Source organism: Syngnathus scovelli, unplaced genomic scaffold (assembly GCF_024217435.2).
Source record: "Syngnathus scovelli strain Florida unplaced genomic scaffold, RoL_Ssco_1.2 HiC_scaffold_27, whole genome shotgun sequence".
Classification (NCBI taxonomy): domain Eukaryota; kingdom Metazoa; phylum Chordata; class Actinopteri; order Syngnathiformes; family Syngnathidae; genus Syngnathus; species Syngnathus scovelli.
This window is the reverse complement of record NW_026061362.1, coordinates 1,622,534-1,643,347: the sequence shown is the minus strand read 5'-3', so window position 1 is coordinate 1,643,347 and position 20,814 is coordinate 1,622,534. Positions and strand designations below refer to the sequence as shown.

The 20,814-nt window shown below is 49.3% G+C and overlaps 2 long non-coding RNA genes across 2 annotated transcripts; both read left to right on the top strand.

The window, feature by feature from the left end:
* Positions 1–2,152: 2,152 nt before the first annotated feature.
* LOC137839929 (uncharacterized) lies at positions 2,153–2,727 on the top strand. Its single transcript, XR_011086325.1, has 3 exons — positions 2,153–2,229; positions 2,366–2,470; positions 2,614–2,727. It is a non-coding gene; the product is annotated as an uncharacterized lncRNA (long non-coding RNA).
* A 17,305-nt stretch (positions 2,728–20,032) lies between these two features.
* On the top strand, positions 20,033–20,607 carry LOC137839930 (uncharacterized). The gene is made up of 3 exons (XR_011086326.1): positions 20,033–20,109; positions 20,246–20,350; positions 20,494–20,607. It is a non-coding gene; the product is annotated as an uncharacterized lncRNA (long non-coding RNA).
* The last annotated feature ends 207 nt before the right edge of the window (positions 20,608–20,814 follow it).

Genomic DNA, 20,814 nt, shown 5'->3' with positions numbered 1-20,814 from the left:
ACCAAGAGAGACTGCGAGAGGGAGATCCGCCGACTGGTAGGACTGATCAGATGCGCGGTGCGTGGCTATGTTCCCAATTTCGTTGTATACCTGCAGTGCAATGACACCTAAGGCATTCTATTCTATTCTATTTCACAAGAAGAAAACGTCCGGTTGCTCGCTTCGCTTTTGTCACAGCAATGGTGTTCTAGTCGATTCAAGATAAAAATTGGCCGGTTGCTCTCTTTGTTTTTGTCACAATTCTGGCAAATGAGTTTGCCCGCCTGCCTGAGCGCTCCCCGTTTGTACATCCAGATGGATGAGATCAAGCTGAAAGACAGAGCGGTTAGTGTTTTGGATAAATCCCTGGGGCCGGCCACGTCCACCGCCTTCAGCTGCAGACTCAGGCTGCCGAGCAGCAGATCGCTGCCCTGAGGGATTCCCAAAGGGCGGGCCTAAACTACCCTGGAAGTGGGGTCAACGGCGCTACTAGCAATCCTCTTCATAGCGTAAGCCACCTCATCACACACTTGCAGTACGCATGACTTAGTTCGTTGCTGGAGGAAGGTAGCACAAAAACAGTTTTGAACTTTGAACGAGTGGTTGTGTGTGTGTGTTGCGGGGCGTTTTCAGTCTCAGGAGGATCGGGACACGCGAAGGTTTCATCTGAAAATCGCTGAGCTCAGCGCAGTCATCAGGAAACTGGAGGATCGAAACGCCCTGCTTTCTGAAGAGCGCAATGAACTGGTAATTTATTGACGGCACGCTTGAAGGTTTGCGCTACGTTTGATGCGCGCCATCCAGCGAGGCACCCATTGCGCTTGCTTATTAGTTGAGCGGCGCGGCGAGTCGGTTGCCTGGTAGATGTCTTTTATTGGGAGCCAAAGCCACGATTCCGTTCAAACCGATGCAAAAGGAATGGATACGTTCTGGCCCGCGTGTTGTGCGTCTTTCGCATCCCGCACTTCATGCTTGCAGCTTAAGCGACTGAGAGAAACAGAAAGCCAGTTTCTGCCACTCCTGTACAAAAACAAACGCCTGAGCAGGAAGAATGAAGAACTCTCACTGGTGCTGTGTCGCCTTGAAAACAAAGTGCGCTTTGTCACCCAGGAGAACGAGGAGATGGCAAGCTTGGTAAGTCGACGCGGACAACGGCGGCGTGCCAACAGAGTCCACTGCATTTGTGTTCCACAGAGAAGGCCTAGTTCGCTCAATGACCTGGAGCGCGGTTGCGGCCAGCAGGACGGTGAAATGGAGTTCCTTCAAGTTGTGGAGCAGCGGCACATCATCGACGACTTGTCCAAGGTCTTCAGGCAGGTGACTCGGTGCACGTACGGCAGCGCCGCGCTCGCTCGCTGTCGCCAGGAAACCTTTTCCGTCCAAAGCTTGGCCGGCGGCCGCCATCCAAAAAATTGGCCCCTTAAACTCCGACCTTTCAAGCAGGAGCATTGTGCGCACGCGTTTGAACACGCTTTAGACTTGTTTTGCCGTTTTCAGCAGCTCAAAGCTCCCGTTTTGTCAGCGCCTTTGCCACTCGCTGTGCGCTGAAAACGACGGACTCGCCCGGCTGCTCAGCCCGTCAACCATGAGCCGCGAGCGCGACGTCATTGTCCGTAGGCAGCTAGTGGCAAAATGCACCCTGTTAGAGTTGCGCTCGCTCCAACTTATTTTGCAAGAACCACACGGGAGACAAGTAAGTTCTTTTGGACACCTGCAGGTGGAGAGTCCATCCGTTGTACGAATGAAGTCTGACTCTCGGCTCCCGCACGAGCATTTTTATTAAGAGAAACAGGGTGGGTGTAAGAGTGGATTGAATAGAGAAAGCCCTTGACCTCTAGTCAAAACATAGCAAGGGATGTTTTACGACTTTGTGTAGGAAGGGATAAGCGATAGGGATAAATAAGGGATAAATAATATTATTTATTACAGGTTGCAGTCAAAGTCAAAGCAACATAATCATACGATAAAGATAATCTGGAAAACCCTGACACACCCTGTAGTTGTCACTTTTGGAAAAGACGAGCGTCCCTCCAATCATCGCCGGTGACGGGTTTTTCAGGCTCTGGAGACAGGAGCTCATGTCAGAAATGTCATCGTGAGTCGCGTTTGTTTCTGCGCCGGAGCCGTTCGTTCCCTTTGCATCCAAAGAATCTCAAAGGCGGATTATTTGTGTCGACAGGAGAGAGATTTGCTGCTACGATACCGACGTCGAGAATCTCTGAGGAGGAACAAAGCGTGAGGTCCTGCAAGGTGAGTCTGTTTGTTTGCGGCTGCTTGGTGTTGCGCAAGATGAAATGGCCTTTTTCTCGCTATCGTTCCTCTCGTCGATTCATCGTGAGGTGTCGCTTCAGTTTGTTCAGAGAGATGTTTGCTTCCGCGCCCGCAGGTCATCGAAACATTTTACGGCTACGACGAAGACGTGTTGGTGGACTCGGACGGATCGTCCTTGTCTTTTCACACCGACAGAACCCCCGACACGGAACCCGAAGAGGTAGCCCGCCATTTCTGCCAGCGTATTGGCGCCAAACATTCCTCTTCAGCCTGGAATCGGACTCGTCTTTGCGTCGCGGGTGCTTTGTCGCCGGTCTGACTGATTCTGGTACTAGTGCTGTGTTGCATTGGTGTGTGCATGAGGAGGCGGAGCTTCGCTACCGCCAGCTGACGCAAGAATATCAAGCGCTGCAACGAGCCTACGCTCTGCTAGCCCAGACCAGCGGAGGGGACTACGACGCCGAGAAGGAGATCAAGGTGGCGCCCCTTCCCGCAACCCCCGGCCGGGTCGCAGCCTCCCCGTTCTCACCCAGCCTCGGGTGTTCTCTGGTCTGAAAGGAGGAGGAGGAGCCTCCCTCCTCCTCCTTTCAGACCAGAGAAAAGCTGATGGTAGTGTCAAACGCACCTCTTTCAATAATCACTCTTCCCTTAAATATCTACGAAAGTTATTTAATTCTCTAACATGTTCGGAGTTACTTTTTACGCGGCCCGTCAAAAGGGGAAACGGGCCTGCGCCCTTCAAATAATTAAATTACTTTCAGTTCTACACCAAACCGATAATCCGATTCAAACACTTCCGTTAATTTATTCAGACGAAGCAAACTTTCAAACGGATTGAAATTCACTCGTGTCTCAAATAACTACGAAAGTTATTCAATTCTCTAAAATTGTCTGATGTTACTTTTATTTATTACGGTCCTATGTTATACCATAATAACCCCCCGCACATTAATCAAATTGTCAAATCAACCCCGAACCATCGATTGTACATTCAGTACAAATCAGCGCACAACAAAGTAGATGAATATACACAACACATTTATTGAAGAAACATGAAATAGAATTACAAATCTTAATCACTCCAGAAACCGAACAATTTCACCCACTGATACCCGTGTTAATAAAATCATTCAATCCCAGAACAATTCGATTGCAAAACACAGTTCATGAAAGAGGGAATCAATTTTTAGCCAAGCAAAGAAATCAAGAAGTAAAAATCACATTTGTGCTTCTCCAAACAATTTATGTCACGCCACTATTCTCATAGTGACGGGTCCCTTGATCGAATTGACTAACAATATTGCTTTAAGCTGTTACAGAATACATTTTTAGCCAAGCAAAGAAATCAAAAAGTAAAAATCACATTTGTGCGTCCATGCGTGACTCACAATCCGACACCGTGTTCCTGTTTTATTTCTATTTTAACTTGCTTAGCTTATTTTGGCCCCTTTTTTGGTCTCATGTTTTGGTCTGGCGCCATCTTTTGGACAAATTTGGAATTTCAGCTCTGCCAATTTATTCCTGTGAACAATCCATATTTTACCATTTGCACCATCTCTTCCCCCCATGTTACATGACAGTAGAAATGGGTCACTATCAAAGCAGAGTAGCAGATCTGGAGTCAGCGCTGAAGCAACAAGGACAGGTAAGCTTATCAATGAGCACACCTTTTTCTCAGACAAAATAGCTACATTCTTCAGTCACTCATTCGTCTGGCATTACTGGACCAACAACCCCCCCCCCCCCCCCCCCCCACCCCCCCTGAACGTGGCTGGGAAAATGTGGAGAAAAGCAAATGTCATTTTCCAGTCAACCAAAGAATTTGTGGATGAAAATGACACAACATTCCAAAGCTGTCCACGCGTTTGTCTCTTCTAGAATGTCAAGTGGGTGGAGGAGAAGCAGCTGCTGCGTCAGAGCAATCAGCAGTTGGCCGAAAAGGTGACGGAAAGAAAGGCGCTGGGCGGAGTCGCTTGGCGTCACACCCGTCCGGAAGCCCCGCAGATGAGGTCTGACTGTCTTTTCAGGTCAGGCGGATGGAGGCGGAAGAAGCGCGTCTGAAAGAGCACATCCAGGATATCCGAGACCAAAACGAACTGCTTGAGTTCCGCATCCTGGAGCTGGAGGTGGGAAGACTCGCACAAGCGTTTTGAGGCCAGAGATGTGACGGACGGACGGACGGACGGACGGATGCATGCCTCTGCCTTTCAGGAGAGGGAGTGGCGCTCCCCCGTCTTGAAGTTTCTGCAAGTCCGTTTCCCAGACGGCCTCAGCCCTTTGCAGATCTACTGCGAGGCCGACGGCGTGAGCGTACGTAAGGCGTCCCTCGCAACCCTAACCTTAACCTGAGGTCCCAGAACACCTTACATTGCTCCTTGCGCCTTTCCCCAGGACATCGTCATCAGTGATCTGATGAAGAAGCTGGACATCCTGGGCGATAACGCCGTAAGTGTATGTCGAACTCCTTATGTTCGCACTCCACGAGACTCGGCGGCTCAAATGTGACTTTTGGAAGGCTTTGCGCTGAAAGAACCTTGTTGACGCTGTGCCTTTGGGCTCTTGCAGAATCTCACCAACGAGGAGCAGGTGGTCGTGATTCACGCCAGGACCCTTCCCACCCTAGCCGAGAAGGTAACGCGCACGTCCACGCACGCTCTCGCATTCTGCTTATGTGACAGCAGCCTTTCCTCAGTGGTTAGAATACATCAAAGTGACCAAGTCAGCACTTCAACAGAAGATGTTGGACATTGAAAGTGAGAAGGTAGACAGACACGCGACATCAGCCAAGGGGAACTCGGGGCAATGTGCCCCAACAATTCTGACCTTGAGCTGTGCTAGGATATGTTCTGCAACCAGAAGGGCTACCTGGATGAAGAGTTGGACTTCAGGAAGCGTTCCATGGACCAGGCTCATAAGGTAAGCCGCCCTCAAATCTCCCGCCGGACTACTGATGGACGAGGATTGCGGCCCAGAGGATCATGGAGCTGGAGGCCATGTTGTACGAGGCGCTACCGCAGCGGGACTGCCCCGCCACGGACGGCGAAAAAGCCAGCCACGCTGGCGTGAATGACGTGCTGACGGCGGATCAGAGACAAGAGCTTAGGAGCGCCGTGGACCAATGGAAGCGAGCCCTGATGTGGGAGTTGAGGGAGCGCGACGCTTGCATCCTCCAAGAGAGAATGGATCTGCTGCACAGCGCGCAACAGGTAAGGGCCCAAAGCCAGCCCGGCACTTACTTGCACGCTTACTGGCTTTTGAAGGCTACTTTCCATTTGTCCGTCCTAGAGGAACAAAGAGCTGAAAGAATTCATCGAAGCTCACAAGAGACAAATCAAACAATTGGAGGAGAAGTTTCTGTTTCTCTTTCTAGTCTTCTCCTTGGCCTTCATTCTGTGGCCCTAACACCAGCTGGTGAGTGAGCTCCAGCGGCACCGCACTCGACACCTCCGATACACTGCCAGCCGGTCTCAGACGTTGGCAGACGCTCCGATGCCGACGTATACCCCCCGCCACGGTGACAGAGGCACCGCGTCACACCGGCGCTCATCCAATCAGAAGGCAGGAAAGGCAAATTCACATGCAGGGCACTCTTGAACCAGAAGAGAGCGCCACAAAAAACGGTTGTTGCCCCAAACGCGCACTAAAAAGGGTCAGAATAACAAGAGTCCCACCGGCCAGCCGGGGCCACCCGTCCATCCATTTCTTCAGGGGGGGAAAAAATTGGAGTCACCGGTGAGTACATTTTGCATTTAGCTCTGCTTTTCTGCTTCTGTCTTCAAGTGTGTGGCATCCTGCGACCAAAGATTCAGCCAACCCCAAAGCGGTTGACCTCAACGTCCCACCACCATTCCTACCAGAGCAGGTGACGTGATGCTTTGGACATCCTTCCGTCTCAGATGCCCAAAAGTACTCTTTGCCACATCTGCGGCAATACGGTGTCTTTTCAAAGGTGCAAATAAATCCAGCGTGGGCGGAACACGCACGTCTTCGGTTTTTCCCGCTTTGTTTGTGTGACAGCTGTTGTGAAAATTTTACACAAATAAAGTTGTATAGTACAGGTTTGGCCAAGCCGCAACTCCCGAACCGCATGCGGCTCTTTTATGTTCATATCAACATTTGTGTGTGTGTGTGTAGGTGTGTGTGTGTGTGTGTGGGGGGGGGGGGGGGGGGGTTGTGCGTGTTGGCTTCACTTGAGTTCAATTTAGTATTTTCGTCAAAAGCGCATGTGGTGAAATTCCACAAAGTAGGATGGGCAAACACATTCCAGTAAACTATTAGTGTCAATTGGGCTCTCGAAATGGCAGGGAAAAGATGCACAGCAAAACGAAAATATGTAGATGAACACAGGACGTTTTTATCAGAGTGGGAAAGTTTCTATTTTTTGTTGAACGTGATGGCAAACCATTCTGCCTGATACGTCAGACCTCAGCGCATTTCAAAGATTCAAATCTTCAGCGCCATGCACTTCAGCTCACTCCATGCTAACATTGATCAGGCGTCGAACCCGCAACATCATGCTTAAGAGGTGGACATGCTAACCAGTGCGCCATTATGTCAACGCATAACAACTGTAAGAACTTCCGCCGGAATTCAAATCCGCGGGGAGAGTTAACTTGTTTAAAAGGGAGTGGGCAGAAGAATTATTTAATTTATTTAAATCTATTTGGAGTGTGCGCCATTATGTCAATGCATAACAACTGTAAGTCTACTAAACAAAACAGCGGTTGCTATATGACGTCTGCCACGTCGTGGTCACGTGACGCGGACGTGACGTCGACGCCTACTTTACATCCCACCGATCACAGGACCCCTCGGCTGCATAACCGCGCCCCCTTCCCAACCAATCGGATTTGCTATACGCGAAAACGACGCCAATGGGCGGGCTCTTCCGCCCAAATTTAAATCCGTGGGCGTGGCTCGCAACAGGAAGTAGGAAAATGGCGATGTTGACAAAGACACAGCGGATGGTAACATACGACTAACGAGAGAAATATTTTTATTTTCTGCTTGCAACTGGACCGTCCAGAGCGTACACGGTAAGTACAACTCATCGTTTTTCAAAAGAAGTACTTTTGTTGCCCTGAAAAGCGAGTGAGTGTGGCGTTTGGGGGGAACGTCGAATTTCGACGATTCTTTCTGGTCAACGGTTGTAAATGATTGCGTTGATTAAAAAAGAAAACTTGATGTAACTCTACTTTTAACTGCCGTTTCAGATAAACGGGTATTACGTCGCAGTCATGTGCCGCGGATATGACGTAATTGGCTGAACTTCCACCAAAATTCAAATCTGTTGGCGCGATGGCCGTGAGCCACTGAGCAACGACGAATATCAACAGAAATATCTTTATTTTCTGCTTGCAACTGGACCGTCTACAGCGTACACGGTAAGTAACACTCATTGTGTTTAAAGAGATTTACGTTTGTATTAGCAACGTGTAGCTGAGGCGCTAGCAGAAGTGTAGCCGCGTTGCGTTGTACGTGTGAATATTGGTCCAGGCGAAATGTTAATGTTTAATTTCATTCCTTTAGGTTCCACGGTGTTTGTTGGCTGCAAGTTTTCCACTGCAAGAAGAGGCTCGTATCATTGACCAGGAGCGAGCTACAACGGTGAGTAGCCATAACATTTATGTTAAACACTTCCTATTTCATGTCTAACAGTACTTGATTTAACAAATAACCATAAATAAATACAGTGTGGGCACTGAAGTTAACATATGTGATTATACTGCCTAATCTGTCACCGAGTATATTGTTGCAAAGTAATATAAGATCCAAAGTTGTAATTCAGAATAGTTTTCAAAAGAAGGCCATTAGAATTATATACAAGTCTGATTACCCTGAACATAACAACAAGCTATTAATTAAATCACAAATTCTTCAATTCAAAGATTTGGTAGATTATCAGAATAATAATGTCTAACAGTAATTGATTTAACACATCACGATAAGTAGATTGAGTGTGGGCACTCTCAAGTTAACATATGTGATTATACTGCCTAATCTGTTACAGAGTATGTTGTTGCCAAGTAATGTAGAATAGATCCAAAGTAGTAATCCAGAATAGTTTTGAAAAGGCCATTAGAATAATAAACAAATCTGATTACCTTGAACATAATAGTTAAGTGTTGAATATGTCCTATGAAGTCAAAATTTGGCACCATCATGTGGTGAAATTTGGAATTGCATCACATCCAATTTTGCCTGGGAACAAACAGATTAAATAAATCTTAGACTTAAATAAGCCACTCCTTCTCAAACAAGTAAACTCTGCCCATTTTGCGCAGTAGATGGTCTGTTAATATCTAGTATTTAGACAAAGTCATAATTTAAATTGCTTTTAACCTTCATTCATCGCTTCAACCAACATTACTCGCTCTTATTACCAACTTGTATCGATTTAACTGAGCGTTTAATACTTCCTATCAGGTCTCAAGTCAAGATTTGGCAAAATACAATTTCAGCAAATCCAATTTTGCCAGGCAACAAAAAGAGATTAAATAAACTAAATAAGTCTTCTTCCCATTAAATAAATCAGAAAAGTCTGTCTTGCAACCAGTCCTCTTCAAACAAGTAAAGTCTGCCCGTTTTGTGCCGTAGATTTTGTGTCTATGCCTAGTATTTATACAAAATCATAATTTAAACGACTTCATTCCTTCATTTACTTTGGAAATTTGGAATTGCAGCAAATCGAATTTTGCCAGGGAACAAAAATAGATCAATTAAACTAAATAAGTCTTCTTCCCATTAAATAAATTAAAAAAGTCTGTCTTGTAACCAGTCCTTTTCAAACAAGTAAAGTCTGCCCATTTTGTGCCGTAGATTTTGTGTTTATGCCTAGTATTTATACAAAATCATAATTTAAAGGATTTCATTCCTTCATTCACTTTGGAAATTTGGAATTGCAGCACGTCAAATTTTGCCTGGGAAGAAAAGTAGATTAAATAAATTTAATAAGTCTTACTACTTCCCAATAAATAAATTAAATACGTCTTACTTGTTCCCACTCCTTTTCAAAAAAGTAGTTTAAAACGAGGGCCCTTCACTCAACCTTTAACCTCAACACCGCACGTCACATTGTGTTGTATCTGTGAATGTTGGTTGTGGCCAAATGATAGTTTTCTTTCATTCGTTTAGGTTCCACGGTGTTTGTTGGCTATATGTTTTCCACTGTCAGAAGGATGAAAATACAAAGTACAACGCTTGGACGTGGGCGACGACGTCACCGGTGAGTCCTTCCTTCCTATTTATTTACCTTCTAGGTGCTAGGTGCCGCACTGAACAACATTATGCCGCACTGAACAACATTATGCCGCACTGAACAACACCATGCCGCACTGAACAACACCATGCCGCACTGAACAACATTATGCCGCACTGAACACCATGCCGCACTGAACAACACCATCCCGCACTGAACAACACCATCCCGCACTGAACAACACCATCCCGCACTGAACAACACCATGCCGCACTGAACAACACCATGCCGCACTGAACAACACCATGCCGCACTGAACAACACCATGCCGCACTGAACAACACCATGCCGCACTGAACAACACCATGCCGCACTGAACAACACCATGCCGCACTGAACAACACCATCCCGCACTGAACAACATTATGCCGCACTGAACAACATTATGCCGCACTGAACAACATTATGCCGCACTGAACAACATTATGCCGCACTGAAAAACACCATGCCGCACTGAACAACACCATGCCGCACTGAACAACACCATGCCGCACTGAACAACACCATGCCGCACTGAACAACACCATGCCGCACTGAACAACACCATGCCGCACTGAACAACACCATGCCGCACTGAACAACACCATGCCGCACTGAACAACACCATGCCGCACTGAACAACACCATGCCGCACTGAACAACACCATGCCGCACTGAACAACACCATCCCACACTAAACAACACCATGCCGCACTGAACAACATTATGCCGCACTGAACAACATTATGCCGCACTGAACAACATTATGCCGCACTGAACAACATTATGCCGCACTGAACAACATTATACCGCACTGAACAACATTATGCCGCACTGAACAACATTATGCCGCACTGAACAACACCATGTCGCACTGAACAACACCATGCCGCACTGAACAACACCATGCCGCACTGAACAACACCATCCCGCACTGAACAACACCATGCCGCACTGAACTACACCATGCCGCACTGAACAACACCATGCCGCACTGAACAACACCATGCCGCACTGAACAACACCATGCCGCACTGAACAACACCATGCCGCACTGAACAACACCATGCCGCACTGAACAACACCATGCCGCACTGAACAACACCATGCCGCACTGAACAACACCATGCCGCACTGAACAACACCATGCCGCACTGAACAACACCATGCCGCACTGAACAACACCATGCCGCACTGAACAACACCATGCAGCACTGAACAACACCATGCAGCACTGAACAACATTATACCGCACTGAACAACATTATGCCGCACTGAACAACATTATGCCGCACTGAACAACACCATGCCGCACTGAACAACATTATGCCGCACTGAACAACATTATGCCGCACTGAACAACACCATCCCGCATTGAACAACACCATCCCGCACTGAACAACACCATCCCGCACTGAACAACACCATGCCGCACTGAACAACACCATGCCGCACTGAACAACACCATGCCGCACTGAACAACACCATGCCGCACTGAACAACACCATGCCGCACTGAACAACACCATGCCGCACTGAACAACACCATGCCGCACTGAACAACACCATGCCGCACTGAACAACACCATCCCGCACTGAACAACATTATGCCGCACTGAACAACATTATGCCGCACTGAACAACATTATGCCGCACTGAACAACATTATGCCGCACTGAACAACATTATACCGCACTGAACAACATTATGCCGCACTGAACAACATTATGCCGCACTGAACAACACCATGCCGCACTGAACAACATTATGCCGCACTGAACAACATTATGCCGCACTGAACAACACCATCCCGCACTGAACAACACCATCCCGCACTGAACAACACCATCCCGCACTGAACAACACCATGCCGCACTGAACAACACCATGCCGCACTGAACAACACCATGCCGCACTGAACAACACCATGCCGCACTGAACAACACCATGCCGCACTGAACAACACCATGCCGCACTGAACAACACCATGCCGCACTGAACAACACCATGCCGCACTGAACAACACCATCCCGCACTGAACAACATTATGCCGCACTGAACAACATTATGCCGCACTGAACAACATTATGCCGCACTGAACAACATTATGCCGCACTGAACAACATTATGCCGCACTGAACAACATTATGCCGCACTGAACAACACCATGCCGCACTGAACAACACCATGCCGCACTGAACAACACCATGCCGCACTGAACAACACCATGCCGCACTGAACAACACCATGCCGCACTGAACAACACCATGCCGCACTGAACAACACCATGCCGCACTGAACAGCACCATGCCGCACTGAACAGCACCATGCCGCACTGAACAGCACCATGCCGCACTGAACAACACCATGCCGCACTGAACAACACCATGCCGCACTGAACAACACCATGCCGCACTGAACAACACCATGCCGCACTGAACAACACCATGCCCCACTGAACAACATTACGCCGCACTGAACAACACCATGCCGCACTTAACAACACCATGCCGCACTGAACAACACCATTCCGCACTGAACAACACCATTCCGCACTGAACAACACCATGCTGCACTGAACAACACGACGCCGCACTGAACAACACGACGCCGCACTGAACAACACCATGCCGCACTGAACAACACCATGCCGCACTGAACAACACCATGCCGCACTGAACAACACCATGCCGCACTGAACAACACCATGCCGCACTGAACAACACCATGCCGCACTGAACAACACCATCCCGCACTAAACAACACCATGCCGCACTGAACAACATTATGCCGCACTGAACAACATTATGCCGCACTGAACAACATCATGTCGCACTGAACAACACCATGCCGCACTGAACAACACCATGCCGCACTGAACAACACCATCCCGCACTGAACAACACCATGCCGCACTGAACTACACCATGCCGCACTGAACTACACCATGCCGCACTGAACAACACCATGCCGCACTGAACTACACCATGCCGCACTGAACAACACCATGCCGCACTGAACAACACCATGCCGCACTGAACAACACCATGCCGCACTGAACAACACCATGCCGCACTGAACAACACCATGCCGCACTGAACAACACCATGCCGCACTGAACAACACCATGCCGCACTGAACAACACCATCCCGCACTGAACAACACCATCCCGCACTGAACAACACCATGCCGCACTGAACAACATTATGCCCCACTGAACAACAATATACCGCACTGAACAACATTATGCCGCACTGAACAACATTATGCCGCACTGAACAACACCATGCCGCACTGAACAACATTATGCCGCACTGAACAACATTATGCCGCACTGAACACCATGCCGCACTGAACAACACCATGCCGCACTGAACAACACCATGCCGCACTGAACAACACCATGCCGCACTGAACAACACCATGCCGCACTGAACAACACCATGCCGCACTGAACAACACCATGCCGCACTGAACAACACCATGCCGCACTGAACAACACCATGCCGCACTGAACAACACCATGCCGCACTGAACAACACCATCCCGCACTGAACAACATTATGCCGCACTGAACAACATTATGCCGCACTGAACAACATTATGCCGCACTGAACAACATCATGTCGCACTGAACAACACCATGCCGCACTGAACAACACCATGCCCCACTGAACAACATTACGCCGCACTGAACAATATTATGCCGCACTGAACAACACCATGCCGCACTGAACAACACCATGCCGCACTGAACAACACCATGCCGCACTGAACAACACCATCCCGCACTGAACAACACCATGCCGCACTGAACAACACCATGCCGCACTGAACAACACCATGCCGCACTTAACAACACCATGCCGCACTGAACAACACCATGCCGCACTGAACAACAACATGCCGCACTGAACAACAACATGCCGCACTGAACAACAACATGCCGCACTGAACAACACGACGCCGCACAGAACAACACGACGCCGCACAGAATAACGCAATACCGCACAGAACAACACCATGCCGCACAAACAGTTTTAGATAATATTACGTCGCAGTCATGCGACGCGGACATGACGTCAATAGGCGGAACTCATGGCAAAATTATAATCCGTGGGCGTGGCTTGCAACAGGAAGTAGGAAAGCGGCAATGCTGGCAAACAAGACACAGCGGTTAGTAACACGACGACTAACAAGACAAATATTTTTGTTTTCAGCTTGCAACTTGACCGTCTAGAGCGTACAAGGTAATTACAACTCATTGTTTTGAAAAATATGTTTTTTTGTTGGCCTGAAAAGCGAGGCAGTGTGGCATTTGGGAGGAACGTCGAACTCGGCGTCTGCTTCCAGCCACAGACGCCAAATTTCGACGATTATTTCGACTGGTCAACGTTTGTAAATTATTGCGTTGATTAAAAACTTTATTTAACTCTACTCTTAACTTTGCCGTTTCAGATATGCGGGTATTACACCGCGGAAATGACGTCAATAGGCTGAACTCTGGCCAAAATTCAAATCTGTGGGCGCAATGGCCTTGAGCGAGACAACGGATACAAACACGACGATTATCAACAGAAATATCTTTATTTTCTGCTTGCAAGTGGACCGTCTAGAGCGTACACGGTAAGTACAACTCATTGTGTTTTAAAAGATTTATGTTTGTGTAGTTTGCGTTGCATCTGTGAATGTTGGTTGAGGCTAAATGTTAATGTTTAATTTCCTTCCTTTAGGTTCCACGGTGTTTGTTGGCTGTATGTTTTCCACTGCAAGAAGAGGCTCGTATCATTGACCAGCAGGAGCTACAATGGTGAGTACCCCTTTCGTCGTCCATTTATGTTAAACACTTCCTGTTTCATGTCTAACAGTACTCGATTTAACAAATAACCATAAATAAATACAGTGTGGGCAGTCAAGTTAACATATGTGATTATCCTGCCTAATATGTTTATCACAAATATGTCACTAATATGTTTATTTGTTTATCACAACACCTTTGGACCTTCAGCAATCGATTATTTCCCTTCATCTACATAGAGACAGAACAATGGTGTCTTAAACATCTCATTCATTTCACCAAATAACTTCACGCAGGTGGATAACGGCCGTCTCGGTCACGCTATGTTGCGTGATGCAGTTTTGAAGAACCAAATGCATTTATTCAATGAATAAGTCAAGCTAGATCTATGTTTATGATGTTGTACGTTACGGTACCGATTGAAGTTGAGTCCGAAGCCAGTGGAAAACAGCGCTGCGTTTGTGCTCTCCAGGTACAAATGTTGTGATCTCTGACTGACGACCGGGCGAGACTCGAGTAAGAGATGTCCAAACGAGCTCCGGCAGGGCGGGTCAAGGCGGAGCGAACGGACGCCTTTCAGGCCGCCAATGACGAGCTGAGAGCCAAACTGATGGACGTCCAGTTAGAACTTCAGCAGGAGAAGAACAAGGTGAAAACCTCAACAGACAGACACTGCCTTCCTCCCTGCCTGCTTCCCTGCCTGCTTCCCTGCCTGCCTCCCTGCCTGCCTCCCTGCCTGCCTGCCTCCCTGCTTGCCTCCCAACCGCCCTCCCTCCCTCCCAGTTTCCCCGATGTAGATTTGACATGCGTGTGCCATGACTGTGTCAGCCTACGTCAACAAATGCACCGAGGACGTCAGCACCACTAAGAATATCATCACCCGGGGCAACCAACGACCCTGGATGACTGAGGAGGTACGTCAAACGCTACGAGCGCGGAACTCTGCCTTCAAGTCTGGCGACAAGGAGACACTGAGGACAGCGAGAGCCAACTTGAACCGTGCCATCAGGGTAGCGAAGCGAGACCACAGTCGAAAAATTCAGGATCGTTTCCACGACGCCAACAACACCAGGAGTATGTGGCAAGGCATACGGGCGATTACAGACTACAACTCACCCTCCCCCCCCGGTGGGTGAAGTTGATGCTGACTTTCTAAATGGTCTAAATAACTTCTTTGGGAGGTTCGAGGCACTAAACGGCACTCCAGCAGTTAAAACTGTCCCCCATCAGGAAGAGGAGGTACTCTGCCTTGACTCCGCCGATGTGTTGAAGACCCTGAGGAGAGTCAACCCCCGTAAGGCCCCTGGCCCCGACAACATTCCTGGGCGTGTGTTCAGGGAATGTGCAAGTCAGCTGGCTGGGGTCATCACAGACATTTTTAAGACCTCGCTGGGCCAAGCCACAGTGCCAGCGTGCTTTAAGACTGCCTCCATCATTCCGGTGCCGAAGAAACCTCAAATCACCTCATTTAATGATTACCGGCCTGTTGCACTGACTCCGGTCATGATGAAGTGCTTCGAACGGCTGCTTAAAGATCACATCGTTTCCAGACTCCCCCCATTATTTGACCCGTTCCAGTTTGCCGACCGGCAAAACCGCTCCACTCAGGACGCCATCTCCTCCGTTCTTCACCTGAGCCTGGCTCACCTGGAGGAGAAGAACACCCATGTTCGGATGCTGTTCCTGGACTTCAGCTCAGCGTTTAACACCATCATCCCACAGCATCTAGTAGGAAAATTGGAACACCTGGGCTTCAACACCCCCCTTCGCAACTGGCTGCTAGACTTCCTCACCAACAGACCTCAGTCAGTCCGGGTCGGACAGAACACCTCTGATGTCATCACCCTCAGCACAGGCTCCCCTCAGGGCTGCGTCCTGAGCCCCCTGCTGTTCACCCTGATGACACACGACTGCGTCCCCAGGTTCACCACCAATCACATCGTGAAGTTCGCAGACGACACAACGGCGGTGGGGCTCATCAGAGACAACAACGACCTGGACTACAGAGAGGAGGTGGAGCAGCTGGTGGGCTGGTGCAGAGACAACAGCCTGATCCTGAATGTGGAGAAGATGAAGGAGATCATCGTCGACTTCAGAAAAAACCAGCCTCACCACGCTCCACTGATCATCAACAGCTCAGCTGTGGAGGTGGTCAGCAGCACCAAATTCCTGGGGGTCCACATCACAGAAGACCTCACCTGGACTATGAACACTACGGCACTGATCAAGAGGGCACAGAAGCGCTTGTACTTCCTGCGGAGGATGAGGAGAGCCCACCTGCCCCCACCCATCATGAGGACGTTCTACAGGAGCACCATAGAGAGCATTCTGACAAGCTGACTCTCTGTGTGGTGTGGAGGCTGCACCGCCTCCGATTGGAAGAACGTGAGGAGAGTGGTGAGGACAGCAGAGAGGATCATAGGGGCTCCTCTTCCCTCCATTCAGGACATTTCATCTCAGCGCTGCATGTCCCGTGCCCGTAACATCATCAATGACCCATCACACCCCCACCATGGACTGTTCTCCCTGCTGCCCTCTGGGAAGAGGTTTCGCACAATCCGCTGCAGGTCCACCAGGTTCTGCAACAGCTTTTTCCCTGCTGTCATCAGACTGTTGAACATTAGAACTGTTGAGCTCTAAACTGAACTCTGCATCACACATTCACAGAACTGTACTTTATGACACTACGGACCTCTATCTTGCACTATCTCGCACTACCAACTTTACTGAACTTGTGTAAACCCTTTAAATAGAAGTTTAATACATGGTTTAGCATTCCTCTGCACACTCTTGAATACTGTTTTGCCTACTTGCACTATTGCATAATTAGCACTGCTGCACTTTATACTTATTTGTAATATATATATATATACAGTATATGTATATATATATATTTTCATAGGATATGTTACTTCTATTCAACTGCAATATCACTACTTTGTTGTAAGCCGTGTGCAACGAAATTTCGTTTTGTATGCACCATGTGCAGACAAGATGACAATACAGTTTGTCTAAGTCATGTCAGGTCAGCTGTCTGGAGAGAGAGAGAAGTCAGGACCTGCGGGCGGAGCACCACCGTGCCACCGCCGCCATGACGGAACTCAAAAGCAAACTCCATGAGGAGAAGCAGAAAGAGTTAGCCGTTACCAGGGAGACATTACTGCGGCAGCATGAAATGGAGCTGATGAGAGTGATCAAAATCAAAGATGGAGAGATCCAGCGACTGAATGCCTTGGTCCTCAGCCTGAGGGACGGCTCCATGGACAAGGTGATCCGCTCAATCCGTGTCTGACTATCCGCACGCCACGTCGGGCTCCGATGCGGCCGCTACCGTATTGTGTAGCTTGTCCTCAGTAAGCGTCGCGGCGCTCCGTTGCGGTCTCAACGGCCCGATGTGGCGCAATGTCTGCTCAGGTGAGGAGCGGGGGCGCTTTGCTGGCGGAAGTGGAGGAGACGCGGCGGTGTCGGGAGACCGAGCGGTGTCGCCTCCACCAGGAGCGCGGAAGAAGCCCTGGCAGCGGCCCAGCAGGCCTGGCAGTCCCGAGCGGCCGAGCTCCGATCGGCTCATCACCAGCATCGGGAGGAGCTGAGCCGAACCAAGAGAGACTGCGAGAGGGAGATCCGCCGACTGGTAGGACTGATCAGATGCGCGGTGCGTGGCTATGTTCCCAATTTCGTTGTATACCTGCAGTGCAATGACACCTAAGGCATTCTATTCTATTCTATTTCACAAGAAGAAAACGTCCGGTTGCTCGCTTCGCTTTTGTCACAGCAATGGTGTTCTAGTCGATTCAAGATAAAAATTGGCCGGTTGCTCTCTTTGTTTTTGTCACAATTCTGGCAAATGAGTTTGCCCGCCTGCCTGAGCGCTCCCCGTTTGTACATCCAGATGGATGAGATCAAGCTGAAAGACAGAGCGGTTAGTGTTTTGGATAAATCCCTGGGGCCGGCCACGTCCACCGCCTTCAGCTGCAGACTCAGGCTGCCGAGCAGCAGATCGCTGCCCTGAGGGATTCCCAAAGGGCGGGCCTAAACTACCCTGGAAGTGGGGTCAACGGCGCTACTAGCAATCCTCTTCATAGCGTAAGCCACCTCATCACACACTTGCAGTACGCATGACTTAGTTCGTTGCTGGAGGAAGGTAGCACAAAAACAGTTTTGAACTTTGAACGAGTGGTTGTGTGTGTGTGTTGCGGGGCGTTTTCAGTCTCAGGAGGATCGGGACACGCGAAGGTTTCATCTGAAAATCGCTGAGCTCAGCGCAGTCATCAGGAAACTGGAGGATCGAAACGCCCTGCTTTCTGAAGAGCGCAATGAACTGGTAATTTATTGACGGCACGCTTGAAGGTTTGCGCTACGTTTGATGCGCGCCATCCAGCGAGGCACCCATTGCGCTTGCTTATTAGTTGAGCGGCGCGGCGAGTCGGTTGCCTGGTAGATGTCTTTTATTGGGAGCCAAAGCCACGATTCCGTTCAAACCGATGCAAAAGGAATGGATACGTTCTGGCCCGCGTGTTGTGCGTCTTTCGCATCCCGCACTTCATGCTTGCAGCTTAAGCGACTGAGAGAAACAGAAAGCCAGTTTCTGCCACTCCTGTACAAAAACAAACGCCTGAGCAGGAAGAATGAAGAACTCTCACTGGTGCTGTGTCGCCTTGAAAACAAAGTGCGCTTTGTCACCCAGGAGAACGAGGAGATGGCAAGCTTGGTAAGTCGACGCGGACAACGGCGGCGTGCCAACAGAGTCCACTGCATTTGTGTTCCACAGAGAAGGCCTAGTTCGCTCAATGACCTGGAGCGCGGTTGCGGCCAGCAGGACGGTGAAATGGAGTTCCTTCAAGTTGTGGAGCAGCGGCACATCATCGACGACTTGTCCAAGGTCTTCAGGCAGGTGACTCGGTGCACGTACGACAGCGCCGCGCTCGCTCGCTGTCGCCAGGAAACCTTTTCCGTCCAAAGCTTGGCCGGCGGCCGCCATCCAAAAAATTGGCCCCTTAAACTCCGACCTTTCAAGCAGGAGCATTGTGCGCACGCGTTTGAACACGCTTTAGACTTGTTTTGCCGTTTTCAGCAGCTCAAAGCTCCCGTTTTGTCAGCGCCTTTGCCACTCGCTGTGCGCTGAAAACGACGGACTCGCCCGGCTGCTCAGCCCGTCAACCATGAGCCGCGAGCGCGACGTCATTGTCCGTAGGCAGCTAGTGGCAAAATGCACCCTGTTAGAGTTGCGCTCGCTCCAACTTATTTTGCAAGAATCACACGGGAGACAAGTAAGTTCTTTTGGACACCTGCAGGTGGAGAGTCCATCCGTTGTACGAATGAAGTCTGACTCTCGGCTCCCGCACGAGCATTTTTATTAAGAGAAACAGGGTGGGTGTAAGAGTGGATTGAATAGAGAAAGCCCTTGACCTCTAGTCAAAACATAGCAAGGGATGTTTTACGACTTTGTGTAGGAAGGGATAAGCGATAGGGATAAATAAGGGATAAATAATATTATTTATTACAGGTTGCAGTCAAAGTCAAAGCAACATAATCATACGATAAAGATAATCTGGAAAACCCTGACACACCCTGTAGTTGTCACTTTTGGAAAAGACGAGCGTCCCTCCAATCATCGCCGGTGACGGGTTTTTCAGGCTCTGGAGACAGGAGCTCATGTCAGAAATGTCATCGTGAGTCGCGTTTGTTTCTGCGCCGGAGCCGTTCGTTCCCTTTGCATCCAAAGAATCTCAAAGGCGGATTATTTGTGTCGACAGGAGAGAGATTTGCTGCTACGATACCGACGTCGAGAATCTCTGAGGAGGAACAAAGCGTGAGGTCCTGCAAGGTGAGTCTGTTTGTTTGCGGCTGCTTGGTGTTGCGCAAGATGAAATGGCCTTTTTCTCGCTATCGTTCCTCTCGTCGATTCATCGTGAGGTGTCGCTTCAGTTTGTTCAGAGAGATGTTTGCTTCCGCGCCCGCAGGTCATCGAAACATTTTACGGCTACGACGAAGACGTGTTGGTGGACTCGGACGGATCGTCCTTGTCTTTTCACACCGACAGAACCCCCGACACGGAACCCGAAGAGGTAGCCCGCCATTTCTGCCAGCGTATTGGCGCCAAACATTCCTCTTCAGCCTGGAATCGGACTCGTCTTTGCGTCGCGGGTGCTTTGTCGCCGGTCTGACTGATTCTGGTACTAGTGCTGTGTTGCATTGGTGTGTGCATGAGGAGGCGGAGCTTCGCTACCGCCAGCTGACGCAAGAATATCAAGCGCTGCAACGAGCCTACGCTCTGCTAGCCCAGACCAGCGGAGGGGACTACGACGCCGAGAAGGAGATCAAGGTGGCGCCCCTTCCCGCAACCCCCGGCCGGGTCGCAGCCTCCCCGTTCTCACCCAGCCTCGGGTGTTCTCTGGTCTGAAAGGAGGAGGAGGAGCCTCCCTCCTCCTCCTTTCAGACCAGAGAAAAGCTGATGGTAGTGTCAAACGCACCTCTTTCAATAATCACTCTTCCCTTAAATATCTACGAAAGTTATTTAATTCTCTAACAT